Source organism: Vidua chalybeata, chromosome 10, assembly GCF_026979565.1.
Source record: "Vidua chalybeata isolate OUT-0048 chromosome 10, bVidCha1 merged haplotype, whole genome shotgun sequence".
NCBI lineage: Eukaryota > Metazoa > Chordata > Aves > Passeriformes > Viduidae > Vidua > Vidua chalybeata.
In genome coordinates, this window is record NC_071539.1 from 18,990,317 (window position 1) to 19,016,470 (window position 26,154).

The 26,154-nt window shown below is 39.9% G+C and overlaps 1 protein-coding gene across 15 annotated transcripts in view; it reads left to right on the plus strand.

The window, feature by feature from the left end:
- SPSB4 (splA/ryanodine receptor domain and SOCS box containing 4) overlaps nucleotides 1-26,154 on the plus strand; it is a 156,705-nt gene that overhangs the window by 34,389 nt on the left and 96,162 nt on the right. For 3 of the 15 annotated variants that reach the window (XM_053951633.1, XM_053951634.1, XM_053951640.1), the window contains one exon: nucleotides 10,641-10,882. The exons of the other annotated variants lie outside the window; for them this stretch is intronic. The gene's annotated coding sequence lies outside the window, so the exon portion shown is untranslated. The remainder of the gene's footprint in view (nucleotides 1-10,640; nucleotides 10,883-26,154) is intronic. 15 annotated transcript variants of the gene reach the window in all.

The following is a 26,154-nucleotide window of genomic DNA, read 5'->3' on the forward strand; positions in this document are numbered from 1 at the left end:
GCCCCTTCTGTAAGCTTTGAGTTGTTTATTCTCATATCAAGTAAACCTTTAATTTATACTGATTAAGAAAATCTAGTCCCTCCTCTAATGCAAATGTGTAAGGGTATTCTGAATTCTCTGTAATGGCTGAGCAGATTCAGACCCACGTGGCTCAGGTTCAATAGTGTTGTTTAAATCCACAATAGAAAAACCTTGCTAGCCAGCAGGAAAGCAAATATTCAAAGGTCTGGGAGCTCTATAGAGAACACTGACCATAATGCACTGTAAATTAATTTAAAACCACGTAATATCAAACATAAAGAGAATGTATACACAAGTTATTACTCATCTATAACCATATTTGATGTCTTTCCATCCTGGTGCTTATTTTGCAAAGATGTGAAGGCCTCACTAGTATAGAATTCATAGAAATCCAGAAAGCACTAATATGAACCTGGGAAGAATAGAAGCAGTGCCTTCAAAGTATTCTTGTTATCTGTGTTTACCTGAGCATGGCAGGTCCAGTGCCCTGTGCTCAGTTGTAGCTTTCAGGGGCGAGAATTCAGTGCCTTCAGTTCTCAGTTGTGAGCACTTCTCTCTATTCTTTTCTGACCATTCTTTTTTGCCTTTCTTATGCTAAAAAGATTTACTTTTTAAAGCTTTTAACTTAAAAGAACATACTTCTTAGAGAAATGGTAATTTTAAGGCCAGCTGAAAAGGCTGACAAAAGTCCTATAACTGCCACATGGCCTCTCCCTTCCTTTGTACAGGTTGCAATTTGGCCTTTAGGGAAAGGCCAGCATTTGCAAAGCACCCCTGGGGTTTTATCTGTGGCTGGGACCCCTGAGTGATTCTGGGTGTGGACTGCTTGCACCAAACTCCTGTGCCCGGTGGGGAGATGGATGAACAGTGTCTGTGCTTGGGAGAGCATCCTCTGTGCTCACAGCTGGCTGTCAGCAGTGATCAGACACCTTGTGGGATCTGAGCCCCACCTTCCATGTCCGTGTCACTGCTGGGAATGTAATTGCATTAAAGTGCAAAGGGAAAAAATCCTGTGGTGTTTGATTTGAGCATGGTTTGAAGAAAATTATTAAAGCACAGCTGATGCTGAGGTTTTGTTATAAACTTGTGTGAAGTGCCCATGTTGTTATTTGGGAAATAGAATGCAACGCTGAGTAAAAACCCAAAAAAAAAAAAAAAAAAAAAGCAACAAAACCACAGAAAGGAAATAAGCTATTAATCCTAGAAAACAAAGGGGAAAAGGACACAAAAGAGACACTTTTCTTCCATGCCACTTCTTCAAAGTGATTCTTCTTTATGCCATCTGATATAATTGTGGCACTGGCTGAGGTGATGTTTCTATCAAAGCACTCTCTGTTTTGTTTTTCCCTTTTTCATCTCTGATTGACAGTCCCACCAAGATATAACTATGAAAAGGACTTTTATGGGATTAGATAGAGGCAGTTAAATTTCCTGGGGCACAAGTGTGTTTTGAGGAAAGGGATAAAAGTGTATTATTCTCTGGATAATCCTGACTGAAATATAAAGGACCGCTTCTGGTGAATAATTAGAGAAAATGTCCCCAAACTATCTTTAATTGGTATAGCATAAAAACATGTATTAACAGAGATGAAATATATTTTTGCTTTGTCTCCAGATAAGTGAATAATCTGTTGTATTTTACTGGCACTGGATTGTAACTTTTATTATTGGTTCATTTTAGTGGCAATAGTGACTCAGTAACTGAAAACTAAATCAGTAAAGTACAAAATTATTAAATGAGTATTAAGGTGAATCTTCATTTTATGGCATGACTTGTATTCTTGTATTTTCCTTCATAGGTAAGGGCATTTTGTTTTGCTTTATTTGGTTTTTTAACTCCCAGGAGAAAACATAAAAAGGATATGTATGACTGGCATTAATTTGTGTTCATGATCTGGATTGCTAGGAGATAAGAAGCTCATTGTTCCTATCTATTGGAAAGTGTGCAGAAGAACAGCTACAGAATTAAGCTATGCAGCATTCACCTCCCTCATGTGACAGTCTGTTGTATGCTGGAAATCAGCCTCAGGAAACCAAACACTATTCTGTGTTGATCTGCTGGTACTTACAGAAGGATTTTCTGAGGAGGATGAAGCAAAGGAAGTTCAGTTCTTGCAATACTGTGTAGTCAGAGAACAGCCAGTTCATGAGCTCTGGAAATAACAAGTATTTCTCATGGTGTGGGGAAGCCTGTATGTTTGTAGCCTCTCAGGGCTACTGGGAGAAAAGCAGCACCAAATCAACTGTGCTGAGGGGGCTGCCCAGGAGCCTTGAGTGCAGTCCACAGGACAGGGGTATTGCATGCTGAATCCTCACTGTATCTTTGGGGTTTCACTTGGGTTGTCATGTTGAGCTGAGTTTGGACAGGTTTTTTTTGTCCTTTGCAGAATGAGTCTTGCCTTGGTCTTGCTGACTTTATGCTGTGTGCATCTGAAGCTGCCTATTTTCTTTTTTTCTGTGGCTCGTGGTAGCTGCACTGTAACTTTCTGTGGGGAAAGAGGAAGAGAAATTACAGTCTGCCTGATCTTGATGGAAGCAACGTGCTTTGGTGCTTGCCAGTTTGAACTGTCAGCCAGGCATCAGCACATGTCAGAATCACAGTTCAGAACCATTGTCCTTGGATAATTCATTACCATGATAGCTGTAATCTTTCACACACTGCTCTGCCAAAAGGAAAAATGTAACATTTATAAAGAGAAATCATATGGAAAATTAGTGCTTATAAGAAAAAAAAATCTGTCATTTTTTACGACAGTGTTTAAAGTATTTTTGGAAAGTCTAGATATGTTGTGACAAAGTGTTTATGTCAAGGTTACTTCTTTCTTTGTGTGATGTGTAGTCATACATTTACCTATTGCTGAAATAAGTTTTGTGTCTTTAAAGTTTTAGTTTTATTAAAGAAAAGCATGTTCCTTTGAAAAAATATAAATATGCTCCCTTTGTCTGATATTTTGGCAGTGAACATTCTCTGTCCATCTCATTGTCACTCAGAATTGTCCCTTCTCTTCAGTGTGGCTATTTTAGTTCTGCTGAGACTGCCTTATACCAATGAACGATTTATAAAGACCACAGAACAAGTTTGAGGGGATTTACATGTGTTGGGAAAGTTCTGGGGTTCTGCTGAAAGAAAAAGTTATTTTGTAACTTCCATATTACAACTCACTGTACTTCGTTTCCATTGCTGCCAATTTTAATTAGATCTACAGGTAACATAAACCAAATTTATCTATTTCTGATGAGGTCATGATTCCTTAATGCGCTCAGAACATTTGGGCTGCCTGTTGCTATTTTACCCAAACTCATTTTCAGCCTTTCAGCTTGTGCTTCTGCTGTTTTTCCAGGAAGAACTGAATCCATTTGCCTTTCTGCAGCAGCAGAGGAAGCTGAGGGTATGAGCACTGTGATGGTGCGGGCATTAACTGAGCCTCTGCAGAGGTGTTGGAAGCACTTGGAGCCTTCCACAGTTGGGTGGTCTGCGAAGCAGCCCACGGAGAGCCCGGGCTCTCGGCGGGAAAGGAAAGAATGCAATTACAGCCTAATTAGAAATCCAGATTCTCTTCTGCAAAATGTGTAGTTTCCTTTTCTGCCACAAAAGTGACCTTTAAGGCACTTAAAAACAAATGCTCCAGCAAAGAAATTACATAGTTCAGAATAGCCAGTAACCACTGGTTAGGTCTTCTGTTTCATTCATCTCTGCAATCTCCAACCACTTGCCTAGTGGCTACTCTGATGGGAAAATAGAGTCCAGTCATTACAAATCTCTCCCATAAAACCTCTTTGACATGGGTATGTTCCAAGGAAAAGGTTATTTTTTCCCTTCCTCCTTCCTGCACCCCTGAAATGAGCATATTCTGACTACAAGAAATTTTTTTGGAATATCCCTAACACCTCTAACTAGCAGCTGCTGAGTGCTTTTTTTGTAGAGGAGTGAAGTAGTGTGCTCTGAGCAATGTGGGAACTGGCCTTTCTGGAGAAGAAGCAGTCACTTGTGAACATGATTAATGACAAATCCATGCTGTGATGCTGATTGGGTACTTGCTTTGGGTGATGTCTAAGGAATTTATTAGTGGGTAAAAACAGTTTGCAGAAAGATCAGTTTACTAAATTGATCTAGCAGAGGTTTTTCCTGAAACTTACTACATGTTTTAGGATTGCAGGGAAGCATCTCTCCTCATGTTGTTAGATTCCTAGTGGAAATACTTGTCAGATATTCACAGTCAGATTTCATACCTGATTTCATCTCCACATAACTGTTAACTAGAATTTATTGATTATCTATGTTAATTATATATTTCAAAATGTCAATTCCCTTACTGCAGAGTTCTCAGATCATTTGGAAGCTTTATTTTTCCATTGACTTAGTCATGTCTCTTGAATATAACCGAGAAAAGCAGGAAGCAGCATGGAACTGTGTGAATAGCTCACACCAAGCAATATTTGACCTTGGAGTATCTTTTCTTTCCTTGCAGTGACTATTTCACTGTCAAGGGATGAATTGTCCATGAGTCCTGTTAGAACCAAGCTGTGGATAATGAATGTCCACAGCAGAGAATGACTCAATACTTCCCAATGGGTGATACAGGAAAAAGCAAAACAAATGAAGATGATGTGCTGCAAGGCCCAGGCTTTCCAATCTGAGTCAGCTACACCTGCCTTGGGCTTCTATTTTAGTATCCTTTTAAATCATCTGTTCCTCTGCTGAGATCCTTTACAGTAATGTAAACAGACTTTGTGAGCTGGGCCCTCTAAACTGACCTGAGATGGGGAAAGATTGCTGCCTAAACTGGGACAGGGTTCCACTTATGTGTTTGGAAGAAATAGTGTTGATGAAATTAAATTATAACTTTTTTTTTACATAAACATGGGTATTTTGCCACTATGTCCATGATTGATATACTTCATACTGATAACTGATTTTTGGGGAAGAGAAAATCGAACTTACTAAAATACTTCAGGGCAAAGATGAGCACATCATCTGAATGCCACTGGGGCAGGTTGGGAACAGAGATAGCAGCAATCCCAAGCAGTAGAAGGAATCACGGGAATCACAGGAAACAGGAACCTACAGTATTTGTGAAGTCATTTAACCTACTTCCCTGCCCCAGGGCAGGGTTAAATTCATTTGGTGCAGTTTCAAAGTGATACATGTTCATTTACACAGCTAGGCAGAATTTGGTTTTGCTTGGGTTACAGAAGTAGCTAGTGAATACAGCCTGGAAGGGAGGAACCTCTGCTCAGAGGACTGGTCTGGGATTTGATACCTGTCAAGCCAATTCAGTGATCCATCAAATCACTCTCGTCATTCCTTCTCCATTGTACTGTGTGCAGTGTACAAAAAAGGACTGAGCAGGCTGCAAGCACCTCTTGGAGCACTCAGATCAATGGGGCCATACAAAGGCACGAATTCTCGTTCTTTAAAAACCAGCATAGCCCGGGGGCAATGTATGTGATTTACCAAGCCCTGCTGGTGGGACTGTGCTACTTTGTTTTACCTGGCACTGGGAGCTCAGGTGTCGTTTTACTGTTCTTTATTACACGATGCGGGTGTGCTCTGTCCAGTACCGCGAATCCCAGGAGAACAAGGTTTGTAAAGCAGCTCACACACAGAGGCACCTACGTGCACAACCACACAAATACTTGTTCATCACAGGTATCTACATATGTTCTGTTTGTCTCTGCCTCTCTGAACGTGAGCAGTCACCAGAGCATTTGTCCCTGTGCTGCTGGGTTTTTATTATTCCAGTAGATGTCCCATCTGTGAAATAAAAGTGGCTTTCTCCTATGTCGCTGTAGTGATTGCGACCTACTTGGTCACAGGGAGTGTAAAATACCCACGGGAGATAAAAGTTCAGAAAATCCATACCGGTATGAGAACTCTCTTGGGTCGTTTGTCCCTCTGCTTGTCTGAAGTTATTGCCGATTTATATCATCCTGATGGAATCGTCAAGTTTGGGTTGGGAATAACAGATGAATCTAGCATGGCTAAAAGGAGTCTTGCAGCTCGAAGCTGTGTCCACCAACTCTCCCCAGTTCAGTCCCAGCACGGTGACCCCAGTCCCGCACAATGCCAGTGTCCTGTTTCCCTTCTGCCGTCGGTTCCTCTCATCCCCTCTCTGGGTTTGCATTGTGTCAGGCTCACAGGCAGCTTAGAGGAGTGTTTGATCTCCGGTTTTTCAATGTGTAACGCTTTTCCTAAGGCTATCACAGGGAACACAGAAAGGTGTCTGCTCATCCGTAACACATCTGAGCTGGCGGGGGCCAGGCTCGTTAGGATCTGTTAACAGGGACAATGCTCATTTGCCTTTCTAAGGGTAAATGTGGAGAGCTGTGTTGGAGTTTGGGTGGTTTGGAGTGTTTTGTTTTGAATTCTCTGCTCATACCAGCCCGGTTTAGCTTCTTTATATTGCTTTTTCAGCAAAGAAACTAAAACAATATCGACCCGGGTACTTAAACTACTAAGTGGCTTTGAATCTGTTTATTGAAGTCTGCTCAGTTTGACCTGAATCTGAGGCTCTTCTGCGCTAATTCAAGTTACTTTTAATTAGTATATTTTTTTCTTCTGTACTCACTTGTTTTGGCTTCTTGCTGTTACAGTGTGTTAATATATGTGTTGTGTCGGATCCTATAAAAATCCCTTTTTTTGAGAGCTTTAAAGATGACAGTACTGTATGAAACTGTAGTGTGCTTTAATCACATTTTTCTCCTCTTAATCAGCCGTTATGGGTTCTGCCAGACGGTCAGATTACAGTCACCATTCGTCCAGAAATCTGCCTGTGTTCTTTATCCTCTCTTCCTAAATCAGGCTACCCTCTTCTATTTCATATTTATGTAACGCTCGTCTTTCAGAGACCCGTCCTTTTCCAGCATTATTTTCTCTCTCAAACCCAAACAGAAATACCCCCACACCCACACGCCACCCCGTGCTGGTGATGGCCCATTAAGCACCACGGACACCAGTAAATCCAGCATATGCCAGCAGTTTGCTGCAGTTATTCCTCACTCTGATGAGAGCAGAGCTTGGCAGCCTGGTCCTTGCATTACAGAAACTCTTCTGTTACTCACTAGAGCTGCAGCTTTCCTCTCAGGCTGAATTTAGGTTCGAATGTCTTCTCTCCTCTCAGCCCTTTTAATCAGACATCATAAAGTACATTAGTAAATGACTTGCTTTCCCACTTCCACGACTAATGAGCACAGGGCAGAGCAGTGAGTGTCCTAAAAGCTCGCTGGTGAATGGATTGATTTCAATCCCCTTGGAAAAAGACTATGTTGTAATGGTGCCAAGTGAGGCATCTCATTCTGACAAATTCATTTAACCACAGGCAGTTCGTGCAGGAGCCACGTTCTCTGCTGACGCCCTGGTACAGACTGGCAATGGCAGCAATATTAGGAGATGCATGGGAAGGAGCTTAGACCCTGATCCTGTCTACAACTCCCTGTGAGAGAACAGATTTGGCAGCAGACAGACAAGGATTATGTGTTGCATCAGTAATTAATGTGGTACCCTGGGTTTTAAGAAAGTATCCGTAGACAGCTCTGCTCTATTTTTTTTTTTTAACCAAAGTCATATGAGCAACACATTTAGATATTTTTAATATGCCTCCAGTCTCAAAAAAAACCCAAACAACAAAACAACACAAACCCCACCAAACCAACTCACAACAGCAATAAAACACCACCAAAAACCTTTAACAAAAGTAATAGAGTTTTGAGATAATTTGTAAGCCTACAAAAGGTGGGAAAGTGGAATTGTGGAGGGGGTTTTCTTTGTATTTGTTTATTTTTTGGTTGTTTATTTACATTTATCTTAAAACTAGGACGATTTATATTTGTTTTTAATTTTTTAACTATACACTGAAAGCAAATCTTGAAATCAAGGGCAGAATGCCCACGCATTTTGCTAGTTGCCACTGTATCTAGGCTAGTCAGAGTAAGGTAGGGAAACCTCTGGAGAGATTGTGCAGATCCTATCTCTCAATGTGTCTGAGATGTAAAATAATAAACATGATTTTTTTGTCTTGTTGATGAGTAAGACTTCAAGACTAGTTTATAATGGATAAAAGTTTACTTTTTTCCCTATGATTATAATATCTTTATTTCTTATAGGGGCAGAATCTTGAGTTTCATTTCTTTCTCCCTGACTCAGTACAGGCAATTCATTTCTCATATTTATACTTGCAAGCCTCAAGGATTTACATACTTTTCTGGGAAACACAAACCAGCTCCAGGCTAACAAATATTTGTGGACCTTAACACTACTTAAAGAACAGATGATAAAAAATAGAAGTAAAATAAAACATCCAGCTTGGCTATTTCACGATAAGATCTCATGGAATTTGTGACCTGACTCAGCATCTCTGAGCATTTGGATCTGAAAGTACTGCATCACCCAGAATATGTTCATGAATCAAAAGATGACAATTAAGAACAACAAAGAAAACCTCCTAAGTGTTAATTTAATTTGTTCTTCATGTTTGAATTTTGAAATTCCCTTCTGTAGTGGTAAAGAAAGTGGTCGGGAAACATTTGAGAGCATAGTGGATCTTGGCAAAACCAGTCCTGCTCTCCCTTTCTAAAACACATTGACCCCAAAAAAGGCTAAAACCCATGTAAGCAGTTTTAGATTACGAGCAGTGTTCTTGTTCCCTGTATGACATTTATTATCAGCCTTTGTATTGCCTTTCCATGGAAATCCTCCAAAAATATTTAGATTAATAAAGAGGTTAATAAAGGATGAACTCCTTCCTAGCAGGCAATGTGTTAGCAGCAACAATTTTGCTGTTACCAAGTATTTTTAAAATTTAAATTAATGCAAATATATGAAGCAAGTGAAAAAAAAAAACCAGATTTTTTCACATGCTATTCTTTTTCATGTATAGTTTTTCCTATACAACTTCTGACATTCCCTCACATTTTTTAAAGTTTTCCTTTAAAAAAAAAAAAAAAATAGGATAGTGCCAGGAAAATCAGCAATCTGCAAACACCAGAGGTTTATGTCCAAAAAGGAGACAGAGGAGTCCTTCAACTTTATTTGAATAAAGGGAGAGGGTCTATTGGGCCACACACCCGTGGGCTTTTCTCTCTCAAGGTTTCACAGGCGCAGCCTCCCTCTTATCCTAAACCCCCGGCCCTGTGTTGCCCTCTTCCTTTCCCCATCGGCTGAGCTGCTAGCAAGGTACAGCCTTCCCAAACCACTTACCTCATATTCCCCCCTTGAACCTGGCATTTCACCCCAAACTTCAGCCTTGTGCAGACCCTTGCCTGTTCCAGGAGCCCAAACTGTCTGGGCCTGGTAAGGAACCTGTCCCCCAAAGTCAGTAGAGACATGAATACCCATTCTGAAGACGTTAATACCCATTCCTTCAGCCATCGAATTGTTTGTGAAGATATTAGCACGCATCTCTCCTCTCAATAGCACGTGGGATATTTTGCCCTGATTTTCTTCTCTAAACATGTGTATGTGCAGTTTATTACAGGTTAAATCACACTAGGTAGCCTTTGTGTGAACTTTCACTGGGTCCAGACGAAATCAGGAAGAACAATGAAAGTCCTGGAAGCTACAGATTATTTCTTAATGATTGTTCTCATTCGAGAGCCCCACGGGGTCTACAGCTTTATCCTGGAGATAGTTTTGCCCATGTCTATCATCAGCTTCCTGGGAGAAATTATTTTGTCCTGTGGCTGGAAATGTGACAACGTGTGGTGCTCCTCACCAACTGTGGCTTCTGTGGCTTAATTTTACATATATATAAAATATATTCAGCGCGGAATGTAGGTCATGCTCTCTGAACTGGCAAAGGACTCAGGGGAGGAAAGGGTTAAGAAATGAGCTTTACCCAGGCCACAGACAAGCTGCAGCACTCCCATTTCCCCGTTAGGCTGATCCAGATAGTGAGGGACAGGGAGAGGTGTCAGCCTCTGCCGGGGGTGACACACAGAATCCTCCTCCGCTCTTGCTGACTTGTGAGGGGGCTGAGGAGCCCTAGTCAAGGGGACACAGAAGAGGGACGACCTCCAGACCAAAACTGGGCATTGGGGGACATTTAAGAAGCAGCTGAGGTTTATTTGCATTAAGACCTGTGGAAGAGAGCTGAGTGTTTTGCGTGCACTGAGGCAGCACATGATAATTGGCGCTTCTTGTTTATGTTCTTTCCATGCTTCTATGAATTATGAGGTGATAAAGCAGCCCACGTGTACCTAAAACAGCATCATCTGCACTAAAAGAAATCATATGAACTACTTATCCCTTTTTGGGCACGGTGCACCTGGATTGCTGCAGTGGTGGCTGCAGGGTGATCAGCTGGCAAATTGGCTGTCCATGTGCTGCATGCTGGGCACTGAAGGAATGCTACCTGGGCTGCTCAAATGGATGGACAGTCTAATGGAAACTTTTCAGAGTTACAGAATTTTTGTTTTATAATATATCAGGAGATTTCTAATCCCTCACAGGCTTTGCAACTGTTACTTCCCCAGAAGTTTAAGTAGCAGTTCAAGTCATGAGATGTATAAACCAAGGAAGGAAAATGAAGACATAGGTGAGGGGAAGATAGGAATTCTTAAAGTAAGGGGGAAATTATCCTTGTGTGTGTGTGTACAGACTTTTTATTTTGTTTTATTGCTAGCCATTTTTGCAACAAGCAGATTTACAAAGAGCTCATTGGTGATGTGGTGTGCTGCAGCAATTGGGATGTTCAAGATGTACGTAACGGAGTGTGGAAGATCAGACAGCCACAGAAGCTGAGCTGGGTAGTGCTGCAGAGCTCCTGGCCCTGGTACAGTGGAAGCCGTGGGAGAGATAAACTCAAGGCAAGAACAAAAATGAAGACACCATGTCTGGTCACTGACCCCTCTGAGGAGAGAAGAGGTAACAAGGACATTGCTGGCACAAAAGAATGTGACAGCAATATGACTCGATAACAGAAAAGATTGTGTTACTAAGGGAACAGGGGCAAAGGGTTCCGACTGGAAAATTCTGTATTGAAGTTAGAGAGCTCTAAATACAGGTGATTAGTGTCATAAACTGGCTTTGCTTGCACAGCATGGCCCGTGTCTGTCAATCCCTGCAGTGGAGCACACAGCAGCATGCAGCAGTAGTCTCACTGCTGGGGCAAAGAACTCAGACTGTGTTCAGAGCTTTTTTGGGTCGGGCCGGGGGCTGGGCTTGGTGGTTGTTAACACCACCCATTGATCAGGTAGGACATGCCACAAAGCTTGTTTATAATGCTTTTCTCCATCAAACAAAATAGTGCCTGTAGTGGTGAATAATGACTTCCAAATTAATCTCGCACTGGCCAGTTTGCCCAGATGTTTATTTGAAATAAAAGACCAACACTTCAGTAATTTTTGTTACTAAAACAGAGCCTGGACTGGTTCCAGGCGCATACCCTGGTTTACTAAGTATTCGGTTTGTGACAAACAAGGCCCACTCCTCAGATAAAATTTAAAGAAAATTAAATAAGGGACAATAGAGGACAAATTCAATAAAGCAAAAGGAACAGTGCTGGGTGCTTAGCTGCAGCAGGGAGCACTCCAGTCAACACAGCAACACCTCTTATATACCCTGGGTATTGCATCAGCCAAATACATATTCATAAATGATTATATATATTAAAATATTTTAATATAGTTCCTCCTCTGTCCCTCCACTCCACAGAGCATATGCAGCCATCCTCGTTGTGGCCATCTGTTACTTTTTGAAACATTCAACAGGCCTCGATTCTTTCATTGGTTAAATGTTAACATTACAACAACTCCCAGCCAACATTGGAATCACGACACAACATTTGCATTAAAAGAACTCTAAACTTTAGCAAAACTTCTCTGACAAAAGTCAACTCTATAAAAGAGAATATTCACTCTAACAATTGTGGGAGCCAACACTGTAATATATTTATCACAGGTTGCTTGCTGAATTTTCCATGTAGGAGGAATTAAAAGAAAACAATCTTCTCTTTCTCTTCCTCTCCTCTCCTCCCTTCTCTCTCTCCTTCTTTTCACCAGTCTTAATACCCTTTTATGCTTACAAACCACATATTACATAAAAATAAATGCTAGGGACAAATCTAAGTTTAACATTGTTTTCAATTATACTTTTGCAAATATTGAGAAGCAATACCAATTCTCTCTGAAAGAGTTTTAATTCTTCATGTTCAATTACTGGGGAGATCTGATTGCTCTAAATGAATAATTGCAGTTGGCTGTGCAGTCTGGAGCTGATTGACCCTGCACTTGAAGGGACTCTCAAATGGTAATGGCCACATGTACTCCTTTAGGCACGTGAAAGAGGTGTGTAATTACCCACAGTTAATGTGAACATCGGGATTCTTGCTTTCTGAGAGGACTTGAGAATAAATTTTGTAAATATATGATGTTATTATGAATTTTCCCTGTAATTGCTCACAGGAAATACTACAAAATAAATTAATGTTTGAAATATTAAAACTATAAATGTCTCCATCCTTCAATACAGATTTTTATACTGCTACTCTTTGTACTTAGGTAGTACAAATGTTGTCATTTTTCTTTATAAATTCATTTCTTTTCATAAGTTGATTGTGTGTCAGATGATGAGTTATGCCATGGGAAACTAACTCTTAGACAGTTTTCTTTCAGAGAAAGCCTACTAATTTTTTCTTTTTTCATGAAATCATACTAGGGCTGACATTTAGCAGGAATGTCTTATGAATTGGGAATTGTTCTCTCGTAGAAATTTTAAACTTTTCTGAAGGAAGTGCATTCATACAATGAAATCCTATTACATTCTGTAGGATAGTTTAGAAGCAATGTATAGAAATTACTCTGTTTTTAATATATTAATTTTATTAAGTTTTGATAACATATAGCTCTCTGGGGCTTTCTACTGAAAAAGGAAGAAAATTCAAACTTCTCATGAGTATGATTGATAATCTACTTTCTTTTGAATTAAATGTAGTATCTAAAGTCTTTTTTACCTTTTAATGAAAATATCAGTAGAAGAGCACGTTGTTTCAGCCTCAATTTTAACTAATATTAATAGAAAGGACAAGTTCTGTAAATATCTATGTACTTGAGTCCCACTGAAAATTAATCTGTGTAGAATTACTCAGGTAGTGTTAATATATGGAAAATTAAAAAGAAAAAGAACCCAAATGGACTCCAGTCACCAATTGTGCAAACAGTGTGCTCTTATTTATTTTTAACAGCACATGGTGAACTTAAAAATTGTGGATATGTAGCTACATTACATAATTTGTTCATTTAAATATATTTCTTAAGGCATCTTTTAAATTTTTCTATTTATGCTAAGGACTTTATAGTTTGTCTATACAAATGTTGAAAGTTTAGGCTCAGTTCAACTGGGTTCAGCTGAAGGTGATGAAATTTGTTGGTATTTTGTAAAGTACTTCCTTAATGGCTCTTTTGTGTGTGTATATATATATATATATATATGAAGTAGATTCTTTAAATTATTTAAGAATTCAATTTAAAATGTTTCTTTTAAAAATTGGGAATGATATACTGTGGTGCTGTTTGTCTAATCTGAGATGTTATTGATTATACCCTGATGCTGACAGAACAGTTTTTCTTCCTTTTGTGGCTTTTTCACCTTCAGAAATTGCACCAGGTGACTCAGATATCCACAGCCACATTCAGTGATATGTAAAATTAATGAATTATAAATCTCCAGGCAGAGTCTGAAGTTGTAATTAAAAGGAAATGTATTGGGTTTTTTTAAACAAACTTTGTAGATATTCTTAGGTAGTCAAACATGTAGAAATTAATTTCTCTGAGGTTTGCCATCCAAAGTCTGTCTGTGCCACAGTTCAGAGTGGGATCTCTTATTACTAAGACACAAAATGAATATATTAAAAATATGCAGTCAGAGTTGGACATGATTACTGTATGACATAAATATTCACACTGTTATTAGTACAGACTGCAAATACACAAGTGAAAATCCCTTACCTAGCTGTACTTTTGTGCTTGGGTAGGAATTGGTCTAAATTTAAAATCAACAAACAAATGGAAGAAGTAAACAAGAAAATAATCCAGACTGCCCCAGCCATCTGCTTGAAATACTATATTTGAAATCTATGTAATGGGAGTTACCACTACTTGGTTTACAGACCAAATGCCATTGTAACTCAGCGAATAAATTAGTAGTTGTGAATTAGTGAATGAATTGTGGCTTTTTTATCTTTCTATTTCCCCATTGTCCTCAAGCAGACTGAGGACAACTTCTTGTTTATTTTGGCTTATGTTTGTCATTCACAGGTTATTTCAGCAAATCATTGCTGGCTGGCAAATCATTTGAGTTCCTTACTGTGAAAATGTGCTTTCTGATGGTTTGGGCTTCTGTTCCACAGTGAGTTTCATATGTACAGGATCTTCTTTAGTCTGATGCTCTTACATGAAATTTTAGGAAGAGTAATTTAGTGCAATGAGCGTAGAAACCAAAATTGACATCTTAAACCTGTCAGAATTAATGTACATTTCAGTTAAGGTTATGGAACCTTATATATGTACATACAGTTCTTGAAAGAATTGTAGGTTCATGGAGCCTGTACAAAATCAAAGACAGAATTTGTCAGAGGAAAGGAATTGATGCAAAATATTTTCTTCTGTTTACTTATACTCTGAACGACTCTGGAATCACAGGTTATTTTTAAACTCATAAATAAATTATACAAGTGAAAATGCAAAACTCCTGTTACACAGCTTTTCTCTGGTAATTTTTTTATTTAGAAATAGCAAGGGAATCTTCTTACATGGATCTTTCCCAGCATACCTGTGCGAGGAAAGAAGTGTGCTAATGTCTTTACAAACAATTGGATGGGTGAAGGAATGGGTATTCTTGTCTCTAGTGACTTTGGGGGGCGGGTTCCTTACAGTTTGGGCTCCTGGAACAGGCAAGGGTCTGCACAAGGCTGAAGTTTGGGGTGAAATGCCAGGTTCAAGGGGGGAATATGAGGTAAGTGGTTTGGGAAGGCTGTACCTTGCTAGCAGCTCAGCCGATGGGAAAGGAAGAGGGCAACACAGGGCCGGGGGTTTAGGATAAGAGGGAGGCTGCGCCTGTGAAACCTCGAGAGAGAAAAGCCCGCGGGCGTGTGGCCCAATAGACCCTCTCCCTTTATTCAAATAAAGTTGAAGGACTCCTCTGTCTCCTTTTTGGACATAAACCTCTTGGGGATTTTCCTGACTTCTGCAAAGAGAGGAGCAGTTGGTGTACAGGTGCTGTATCACAGTGCTTCCTATGTCATAGTTAAAGTGCTGCATATTTCGGGCTTTGGAGTGTGAAGATAAGAGTCTGTACAGCTTCATGGGGCCTTAATAAACATTACAATGTATGTTTTGTGCTGAGAAACAATAAATTACTCTTTTTTTCTGCAGCAGATGGGGCAAATGATCAATGGGCTTCACCTCTTTCAGGAATTTGTGGTTTTGTTTAGCATTCTGGTTACATGAAGCAGGGGAATTTCTTTCATTCACTGTTTAGATGGAAAAATACGATTTAAATATTTTGTAGGGATTTTTTTCTTCTTTGCAAAAGGTGCTTTTAAGACACAGCTTCTTTGGGATGCCCATTGCTCAGATGCCCTTTTCTTGGTATGCACTCTCACGCTACTCTCATGCTCTTACCTGGGGTGTAGCTGGTGGCAGAGCTTACAGGCAAACTAGGAAAAGGTTTGTCTCCCTGAGGATTGAGAGAGCTGCTAAGACTAAGTGGGAGGAAAAGAAACTCGTTAATGCCTTTGCACAGAGTAGTACACTTTCTAAGCTTTCTAAACATTTGAGAAATGGTGATTGTCAGCACTCACACAGCACGGATGTGAGAGAATGGGGATGATTCACTGGCAGATCTAGCGGAGGCAATGCCCAACTCAGCTTTTCACCCAGGATTTTGCCCTGCCCTTTAGACTCATCCGTTTGGATGGAGCAGCCACCAAATCCTTAATCTCTGAACTCATACTTGCTTACAGCTATGAAATCTATTTCCTTACGATGAAATATCATGGTAATGTTTTAGAATATTATGTTGTTATGTAGAGTCTTAGTGGTCAGTAGTTAATAAGTAGTACTACTACTTATTAGTATGGACAGCATGGGTTCAGAAGTAACATTTGACTTTACACTGCAAGAAGCTTCTCTGGAGAATAAGATTCACTGATTTTCCATTCCACATAGAAAGTAGCATCAGGTTATAAAAATATCTTTAGAGTAAAAGTAATCCTATTTTTATATCTGCTTGATACTGTGGAAATTAGCTTGCTTGGGCTTGCTTTGGAAACAAAAGGAAATTTTAAAAAATTAGTCTGCCAGAAGTGTCTGTTGTTTGTGTATATTATTGATTTAAAATCTCTGAGTAGAATAACATGGATAGATTCTCGAGGAAACACAAATACTTGCCTGTGACAAGTTGACAAAATCACAGTGGTGAAGGTGAAACATTTGTCAATAGTATTGCAAATGCTTTCCTCACCTGCAGGTTGTCACTGTCACCCTCACCCATTTGGGTGCGGCCAAATGGCAGGAAGAAAAGGTCCCGGTGCCACGTGTCCTCACCTGTCAGCAGTGAGTGTGACACTGCCACCTCGTTCACTTCTCAGGTGCACCGGATTGGCTGGTGTAACCTGCTGGTGACTTTTATTTGGTATGTCAGGGATACACGCTGCGGTCTCAAAAAGTCCTCTGTGAGGATGTGCTCTCCAGCCCAGGGTTAGAGGAAGATTAGGGGGAACATCAAAGCTGAAGTTAAAATGAAAAAAGATGAGATAAAGCCAAGTTATTAGAGATCACTTTGAAGTGTTTACAGATTAAGCCCTGTCTCTTTTAAGTGGAATACTTATCTGCCTTTCACTATTTAAATTACAAGACACGACAGGCAGTGTTTTTCTAAGGGTTATTGTATGGCTGTGCTGTGCTAAACGGCATCAGGCCAGAGGCAAGGAACACCTATAATAATCCTTTAACTATCTCTGTTTACCGGTGTTAAGCAGACCTTTTGAAGGTGAGAAGACCACACAGAAACACACTTCCACGTAAGCCCGTTGTAGATGAATATGTGACACTGGCATTGGCCAGACTTGAGGATGGCTTTGTATTTTGGGACAGATAATAGATCTTCTTGTAGAATATTTTAATGACATTTTACAAGAATCAAATTTATTACTCTCGATCATTTTTTCAATGCCTCCTGTTCCTGCTACCTGTACTAATCGCTTTTGGCCTGTCAATCTTATTACAAGTGTTAGAACAAGCACAGGAGACCTGGTGACTGTTACTGTGCATGTGTTAATGCAAACAAGGGCAAACTGAGTCTCAGAATGTTTTTCTGCACAGAAAGGGACAGCTGGCTTTTCATGTGTGGATATAATGGATATATATTTTGAGAAAAGTCATGACATTCCACAGATAATTCTAAATATTCATGGCCATACCCAGAATTATTACTTTTATGGTGTGAAATGAAAAATTGGTTTTTGGTTGGGTCTTTCTACAAAGTGATTTTTCCCTGGAGAGCCTGCAAGGTTCTTGCAGTACAAGGGTTAATAGAATCATATAGTAATTTTTTTGGAAGAGACTTATGCAGGTCATCTGGTCTAGCTTCCTGTAGGCACACAGTTTGTGGTGACTGGGAGTGGGGCTGGGCCAGGCTGTGAGAAGCAGGTGAGCAGCACTGACAGCAATGAGCCATGGAGTGCCCAGGGGCACTGACCAACCTCCAAAGGGAACAGAGGGCACACAGGGGCACTGCATGAACATGAGGGGGTAAAAGGCTGGGCTAAAGAACAAGAAGGGCAGATGCCTGAAGCTTTCTGAAGTGGAATGGTGTTACTCTGTGTGGGGAATGCTTAAAGCTTTCTGAAACTGTGTGGTGATACTCTGTGTATTGTGGTTGTGTCGACCGTGGCAGCTTCCTAAGATGAAATGTAACAGGAGAGATGGGAGGCAGGAAGGGAATAATCAATACAAGGATATAAAAGTGTGCAATTCTCATCCATGTCAAATCACGGCTACTGGATGCAGAGTTATGTGTTTTAACAAGTAGTGGTGAGTTGTGACAAGTCCTTTGAGGGACAGCTTGACCAGTAGGTGTGCTGAGCAGTGAAGGGGAGGAGAAGGCAGGCTTGTTTCTGCTTTTCATTGAAAAAAATTCACCATTTTATAGTGTTAAATTTGCATTCCATTGAAGGGTTTTGTGCTTGGCTTTGAAAACAAGAAACTATCTATAGGTAGTGGAATGAAATACATTGTCCTGCCAAGTAACAGCATTTACTGGGAAAAAATAATCATAATAATGGCTTTGGATAATTGCAACAACATTTCATGGAAACATAATATGCTAAACAAATACCTTTTGTGGAGTTTTACTGCAGTCTGTGTATTCATCCCTTCTCTTGAGACCTGTTTCCTGTGATTTCTCTCAGGGCATCTCCCAGGCTGTTGTAGGAGGGAGTGTGCTCCTGGCTGGAAGTAGTTGGTCTGCCAGTAGGAGATTGGAATTGGATTGGGTGGTACCTTAATCTGAGGTGGGAGGAACACAAATTTCAAAGGTAGCTGTAAAGTAAAGCCTCTTCTGTTTGAATGAACCTTGAACACATACAGATACCTGTGGTGGATATGAATTAGTCCTGGCTGCTTGTCAGTGGGAATGGGATTCCATGACAATCAACTTTCCTGAGGTTCAAACCCTCTCTTCCTGATTATGTGAAGATGCAGGTGCCTGATACCTGAGATATTGTAAGCAGCTGGAGTGCTCCCTTGGTTCCAGAAGTCTTTTTCAAGAGGATGAATACTGCAAAATTATTGCCTGTAGACCTTCAGGACTCATTGTTTAGTCCCAGGTCAACTAATGTGAGATTCATATGCATTATGGGTTTTGTGGGTTGCTTTCCATAAAAAAAACTTCTGCATTCCACACCCACATTTTCCTATTTATTTTTTAGTGCCATTTACAGTACAATAAAGGAATTTTGTTTTTTCATGGAAGGAAAATATTTCTTTTTGATATGGTGCCTTTCAATCCACAATTGATGCCTTTTAAGTATTTAAAATTTTACCATTAGAGTTACAGATCATTCATCATTGTCATTGCTGGAACGGAAGGTGTCTAATTGTAGTGCTTTCAATATGAGGAAGACTGACTGCCCCCTTCCATGCTACATCACTGTCACTCTCTACCAAGATACCTGTGCTGTTTTTGTCAGGGCTTGATGAAGCACTGAGAAGCTGAATATTTTCTGTGTTTGCTATCTGGTTCTGATATAAAGGAAAACTAAAGAAGCTACACAGCAAGCTGACCAGCAAATTTGATTACATTTAATATGTATTTATGATAACATGAGAGGTTTCTAGGAAAAAGTGATTTCCCAAGCTTCATGGTGCAGTCAGAGTAACAACCCCTGTGGCCCAAAGCAGGAGATGGAATGTGCAGGCAGTGCCCACTGCACAGGCACAGGTTGAGTCAGCTGTGCTGCAGCTGGATGTGACAGCAGCCCCAGCCTAGGAGCCTCTCCTCAGGGATGTGTCCATCTCTCTGTGCTCCCTGGAAGCTGTTACATGTGCTGCATCTCTGAGCCTGTGTGGCCCTAACCATGGCAGTGTGGATAGTTTTTCTTTCTGGGGGTACTTCAGTTTTGCTTAGCAATAATATTTTCAGTTCAGCAAATACTCTTTGGTGAAAGGTTCAAGTTAAATTCCAAACCAAGCTGCTGTATCATAATGAAATCCCTCTGGGTTTGTCCTGGCATTACACTACCTGTGCAACTGGCAAGTACTTTTTCCTCTGGGCAGAAGGTAATTTTATGGTAACGTGCACATGACACATAATTTTCATGTTAATGCTGTTTTCTCCTTGCAACAGTTAAAGGCACAATATTTGGCAGCATTCCTGCTAAAAAAATATGCCTTAGAAGATTGCTTTTTCATTATTTTTCCCTTAAATTCAAAAATGTATTTGGATTATAAATGAAACAAAATTATACCTTTATAAAGTACATTTGGAAACTATACCCAGACACGAACTTCCAGCTTCTCCCTGTCCAACACAGTGCCAGGACAGACATCCTGTTAGGTGAGGAAAGCAGATACAAGGAAATCAGAGTCCTTGCAGATGGTTAAAGGGGTATTGAAAGGTCTCTGCTGTTTCAGCGCTTTATGGGTATCAGTTGTATTGTATTGTATCTTGTGTGAAATGTTGTCCTTTGACACGGGGATAACCATCAGTATCACATAATAGGAAAGCTTATTAATCATTCATGAGTCTTACATTGACTATTGCTAAACACACCTTAGTATGTAATCCAGAAGACACAGGCAAAAGAATTCTGAAGAAAGTAGTAATTTATGGTGAGAATTCCTGTTTTTGTCTGCTGCAGGTTTCCAGATTGCTTGAGCTTTCCTTGCACATGGCACAGCTGAATGGCTCTCAAGCAGTTTCCTGACAAGTATCATTTTCAGTTTCTATTTTTTTTTTTGCCACTTTTCTCCAAAATTGTCAATATGTTAGTTTATTATAGTTTGGTGTTTTTTTTTTTTTTTCCCCGGTGGAAAACTGCAGCGTGTTTATGTTTCTTTGCTAGGTGAGGAGGATTGGTAGAGGAGTTGCTTATTATGTGTCAGGTGAGAGAAAGCTCAGGCTGGGAAGAGCAGGAAATAATCGCTTGATGAGAGTAGCTGGACTGCATGGTGGGACATGACATGGACTTCAGGTTGTTCTGCCTGAGGTGTTTGGGTGGGAGAGCACTTCCTTGGAATGGTAATTAAAAGCTGTTGGATTGAACACAGTGTTTGTATTTGAACTTGCACTGTTTTACTGTTCAGCTCTCTAACAACATGTTAAGGGAGGAATGCTTATCTATCTTTATTCCAGGTCCCAATCCGTTTGGGATTTAGCTGTTTGGGGAATGTACAAGAGATGATGTTATTGAAACGAAATTTTTCTCTCTTGGTGCCTTGTGTTACTCTCATCGTTTAGGAACTAATGGAGGATGCTGTTTACCAATCTGGAGCTTTCTCTTCCAATCAGATTTCTAAAAAGGAGTTTCACAAACGCGTCAATACACAGTAAAACTGTTTCCTCACATTATAACTCAGACTGCTAAAATATGTGACTCCCTCAGTTACATTTCCTTTACCTGCCCTTTTTGTTTCACTTGGCAAATAGGAGGTGGCCAGAAAAGTCTTTAGGATAAACCTTTAGATTGGAGTTGTCAGAATGGCCTAAGGGAATTTATGTGTCAAAATCCCTGCCCCAGCCAGAGGCTTTAAAACAGTATTTTATTCCTGCCTATCAGCTCATCAGCAACGATGGGACCAGATTAAGTCTTTCCATTCAGTCAGGTTTTGTGGGCTAATGTTAACGAAGTGTTTTAGCTGAGCCACTGGCTTTTTTTCTACAGCATCTGCTGATACACCCCAGAGGTTTCTCTCTCAACCCAAGGTCAGGCCCACCTTGGCTTTGCTGTAAGGTCAGGTACAATCCGCCCAATATGATTGTGAAAAGCATAATTTGCAAAAAATACTCTTTTTTGGGGTAAGATTAGTTTTTCCACTATTGATTTTTATTGTAATAAGAATTTATAGTACCTAAACCAAAACTGGTAGTGGTTACAATAAATTAATTCTCCTCTTGTTTATATCGCTGAGGATTGTGCCTATAAAATTTTTTATTGACTACAGCACTGTGCATGTCTCATTAAAAACATTCATCATTTTATGCTGGCATCTTTTATTATGTCATAAAACTGCAATGCTACATAATGCCTGGTTTTTCACCCCACTCTGGTAAAAAGCTTAAATCCTGCTTTCCTTTTTGAAAGGTAGATAGGTAGTTTTATGCTAGCAAGATTAGAGCTAAATGTTACCAACCACAGCCATATTCCTCAGGGAAAGATGAAACAAAATCCTGTGAGATGGTTTGGAGTTAGAATTCTTCATTTTGGTCATATCCCCTACCATCCATAGGTAGTGTAAGACAGGAAGTCTGTTAACTGACTTCAAGAAAAAGAGCTGCCTGATTTAAATTTAAATTGTATTGTTCAACAATGTTGTGTAATTAGATGGAAAAGCAGCAAAGTCCTTTTATTAGAGATGTCTTTGTAGACAGTAGCCATGAAAGCAGTGGTTGATGCTAATTACCATATTTTGTTTAAACTTCCATCTAAATGAAAGGATCATTCAATTCCGAAGCTGCAGCCATACAAAAACCACAAGTGCAGTTGAATTGCTGCTGCCAAGCAGATGGGGCTTTGATCAGAATAAGTTATTTGCAGTTTTATTGTCTGGCTGCCAGGGAGGGGCTCGTATTGAACCACCTCGCTCAGAAGAAGGGGAAGGAGAGAAGTGAGTCTTGCTGATCTAAGTTCATGGGAACATGAATTTTCCCATTCTTAGATTATTTTTGCAGATGAAAATCCAGTGTTGAAAAGAACAGCAGTAAGGCATTCGATATTGGGCTGCTGTAACGTGTCAGATGGGTTGGTAGGAAGGGATTGGAATGTTTATTTTAGAGGTATAGAGGGGGAACACAGTGTGTTGGGCAAGCTGACTGCATATTTCTCCAAGGTCATTTCTGTCTAGAGCATATGAGCTAAAACTTGCACTACTGTGCTTTCTCATTTTGTGTTTCACACCATATGGAATGTACAAAAACTGAGCAGCCTCGCACATCCGGGATGCTCCCTGCAAAGACAGAGGTGGCCATTTACAAAGCCATCGAGAGAATGGGACTGGGGTAAGTGAGAAGGGGCTGAGAGTTTAGGGGGTTTTGGGGGATTGTGGGTTTTTCCCAGTTATATAGTATTCCATGTGCAAGGGGATCTTTATTTACAGCAATTCACTGATACAGAAACTGGTTTCCAACAGTGGAGAAGGAAGGAAGCATTACCTGGCACTGTGTGACTAAGAGATAGATCAGTCTAAAAGTAGATATGACAACTGTAGAAGAGGACTATCCTGAGAAATGCAGAACAAGCTTGTTTTCTGTTTTTAAATTATATTGGCTGTTCTTAATCTTGTCTCTCAGTGAAAGTCTAGAAGTCAGAATTACTGATTGCTTCTGTGATCTTTTCAGTCAAAAAGTCTAGCCATGAACATGGTCTTATTCTGACCTGTACCATAAGTATCTAGATTCAGGCATGAAAGCTTTCTCAAGCTTAGAAATGCAAAAGCAGAAAGGAGAGGAGTGTGGGGTAGGGGAAAAGCCAAACCCAGACTGATAACTCTGAATTTCTTCAATGTTGCACTACAAACACTGTGGCAGAACAGTATTATTTCCAGTCAATTACAGTTGGGGATGTTCTGAGGCCACTTCAGAATTACATGTTTCTTCCTTTTTTCTGAGATGCTGGTCCTGTTTGTGTGCATTTTTGTACAAGCTGGAGCTCAGTGTTTGGGATTTGGCCATGCATAGAAAGATTGATAATGGTTTACCTCCAAAATACAGTGTGTGGCCTCAAATTGGTTTAGATCTTGAGATCTGCGTGATTGGTACAGTGGAAGTGGATTCAAGATAAAGCTGTAGATTTGCTGAGACTGGCTTCCATTTTCATTTACTCAATACAAAACCAAGCCAAATCAAAACCCTCAAAGTCAATAATTTAGATACATTTTGCTTTTTTCTTCTTTAAATTCATTCTTCTTCTTTTACAGTTGCATTTCTTGTCATCTCTGAAAACATCTCCAGGTGCTTTCCACATTAGAGGGGTTTCAAAAGAAAATATAACAATCTAGACCTTGTCAGACTATCTTTAAAAAAAAAAAAAGAAAAATTTTAAAGTGAAAGGGTATTTCTTAGCACTTAGAAATTTTAATCGCATTTTACAAGTCAAGCTTCGTTTTAGAAGCACAGCAACACAGATGTCTTTGTTTTAAGTAAATTGAGTGATCTTCCCAAAAGAAATATGAACACGATTTTTGTAGTAAACAAAGAAAGCCAAATTTGTGTTAAAACAAACAGATTTTGGGCGCCAATTCTTACGCTTGCTTGAGAATTTTTAACCCCTCCTGCTTTGTCCCTGAAATAAGGCCATAATAGATATGTTTTAGTACTTATGCAGTAGAGTGTTATCATAAGCATAGGGCGGTGGAGCACACTCTAAAATCCCTTTAACTCCATGTTCACTGCCCCTAGAATGGCAGCTTGCCAAGTGGAGTGGTAAGGAATGAATGAGGCACCCAAATCTCCAGCTCTCCTGTAGGGATGACAAGCCAAAACTACACACTTAGGAGTAAGGGGATCAAATACTTGTTCCAAGACTGTATTAATCTGATTTTCTGAAAGATCGCAAAAGAATTTGAAAACTCTCAGGGCACAATTTTTGGAAAGTCTGTTGAATTGTAATATAGGATGTCTTCCCCCCTCCCCCTTCTGTGAGTGATGGTGAATAGGCAAAACCTTTTTATTATATTTTTGGCAGCAATATCATTAAAAAAAAAAAATAGAAGCAGAGGGGGATGACAGAAATCCTTTTAACAACCTCCTTTCTGTAAGTTTTGGCTTTTCTCCAGGTACAGAAGGCGTCAGTGGTGATGGAGAGAGAAGGCATTGGTGGCAGGCAGAAACTTTGAGGTTTCCGGTTTTTTTTTTTTTTTTCTTTTTCCATGATAATGGGGCAGTCCTGATTTCTATCAGCTGTAGAATTTGGTTTAATGAGAAGATAAAAATCTCATGTTTTGATCACACACAGCTCGAATTCGAGCAGAGCTGGGTGTCAGGTGAACCCTCGTGCTCAGGGCTGGACAGTGGGATGCAATGGGATTGCTCCCAGAGATCTGCTTCCCTCTCTCACTGCCTCATGGAGGAACTACCTGGTCGAGACAGGAGTACGTGTGTACAGACAGTCGTGGCTCTTGGCTCGTGGGGATTTCACCACAACATTTCCTTGATCAGTAGAACCTTTTCCTCAGTAAAATGCTCAGATCAATCCTCAAATTGAATTTTCAGGTGACATATTATGGTATCATTTAAATACTTTTTGCTATCGAAATAGTCCTTGATGTACAATTAGATGCCGTTCTGAAATTTTCAAAACTGGGATTATGAAAGTCTTTCCTTGTTGAACTTGCTGTGGTAAAGAATAGTACATGTGCATACTCTGCCTTGCTTAAAGATCTGTGCAGATGGCCACTCCTTCCACTGAGCCAGAGCATGAAGCCAAGGGCTAACGTTGCAATTTGTTATCTTGACAGTACAATGGGTGTTGCAGTCTAATTTGCAGTTTTAAGAATTAATGGTGCAGTGATAAGAGGTGATAAAGATCATTATCTGTGTGAAGTAACAAGGAGCAGGACAGAGTTGTGTCATTTACTTTGATGCAAATAAGGCATTTGTTCCGCATTGCTCTGGCAGTTCAAATGAGGTGAAGCACATGCAGAAAATCAGAGAAAGTGTATTTGTGAGTATTTACCATACCTGTTCATTTACCACGAAGCTGTGCTAGAGACTGTTATGGCTTTATTGGCTGGTTCATATCTTTATATTTGGACATCTTTACCAGAATAAAATAAAAATGGTTAGCTGAAGAGCACTGTACTTGTGTAGCTTGTTTTCTTTTTGCTTTTATTATTGAAACTTCAAGGTGTCTCATGAACCATTATCATAACAACCTCTCAGATTTCTGGTCTTATTGATTAATTAAAAATATAAAGTGACAGCTCTATGGCTGTAGTGATAGTTTGAAAATAAGAAATGCAGTATTTTTTTAACCAGGAAGGATGGAAAAGCTAACCGAATGCCTGATCATTGCAAGTAATCTGAAACTGGCAGCAATTTGGAGAACTTCCCAAATTGTTAAGGGTGGATTACAACCATTTTGGCGTGTTTGCACTGGTCGTGCAAAGGCATTTACTGCACTAGCTGCATGTTTTTACTGTATTTTGGGGGGCTATGAGTTCTTAGAAGCTTCCATGTAGTGATTTCAGTCTTTTCAGCCTTTCAAGAACTAGTTCAGTTTTCGAGTTGAAGTCTCTATGAAAAACATCATGGATTACTAAAGCAAAAGGCTCTGTGGGTTATGGATTTGTGTTGCTTTGTTTCTGCAAAGCTGGTGGTGCATAATATGGGTGTTTTCTGATTTATGGGGGAAATGAGTGCTCCCCAGGTTGAGGGTGAAATCAGTGTATTCATGCTGTTGTACAGAGTCTACCTTTAGACTC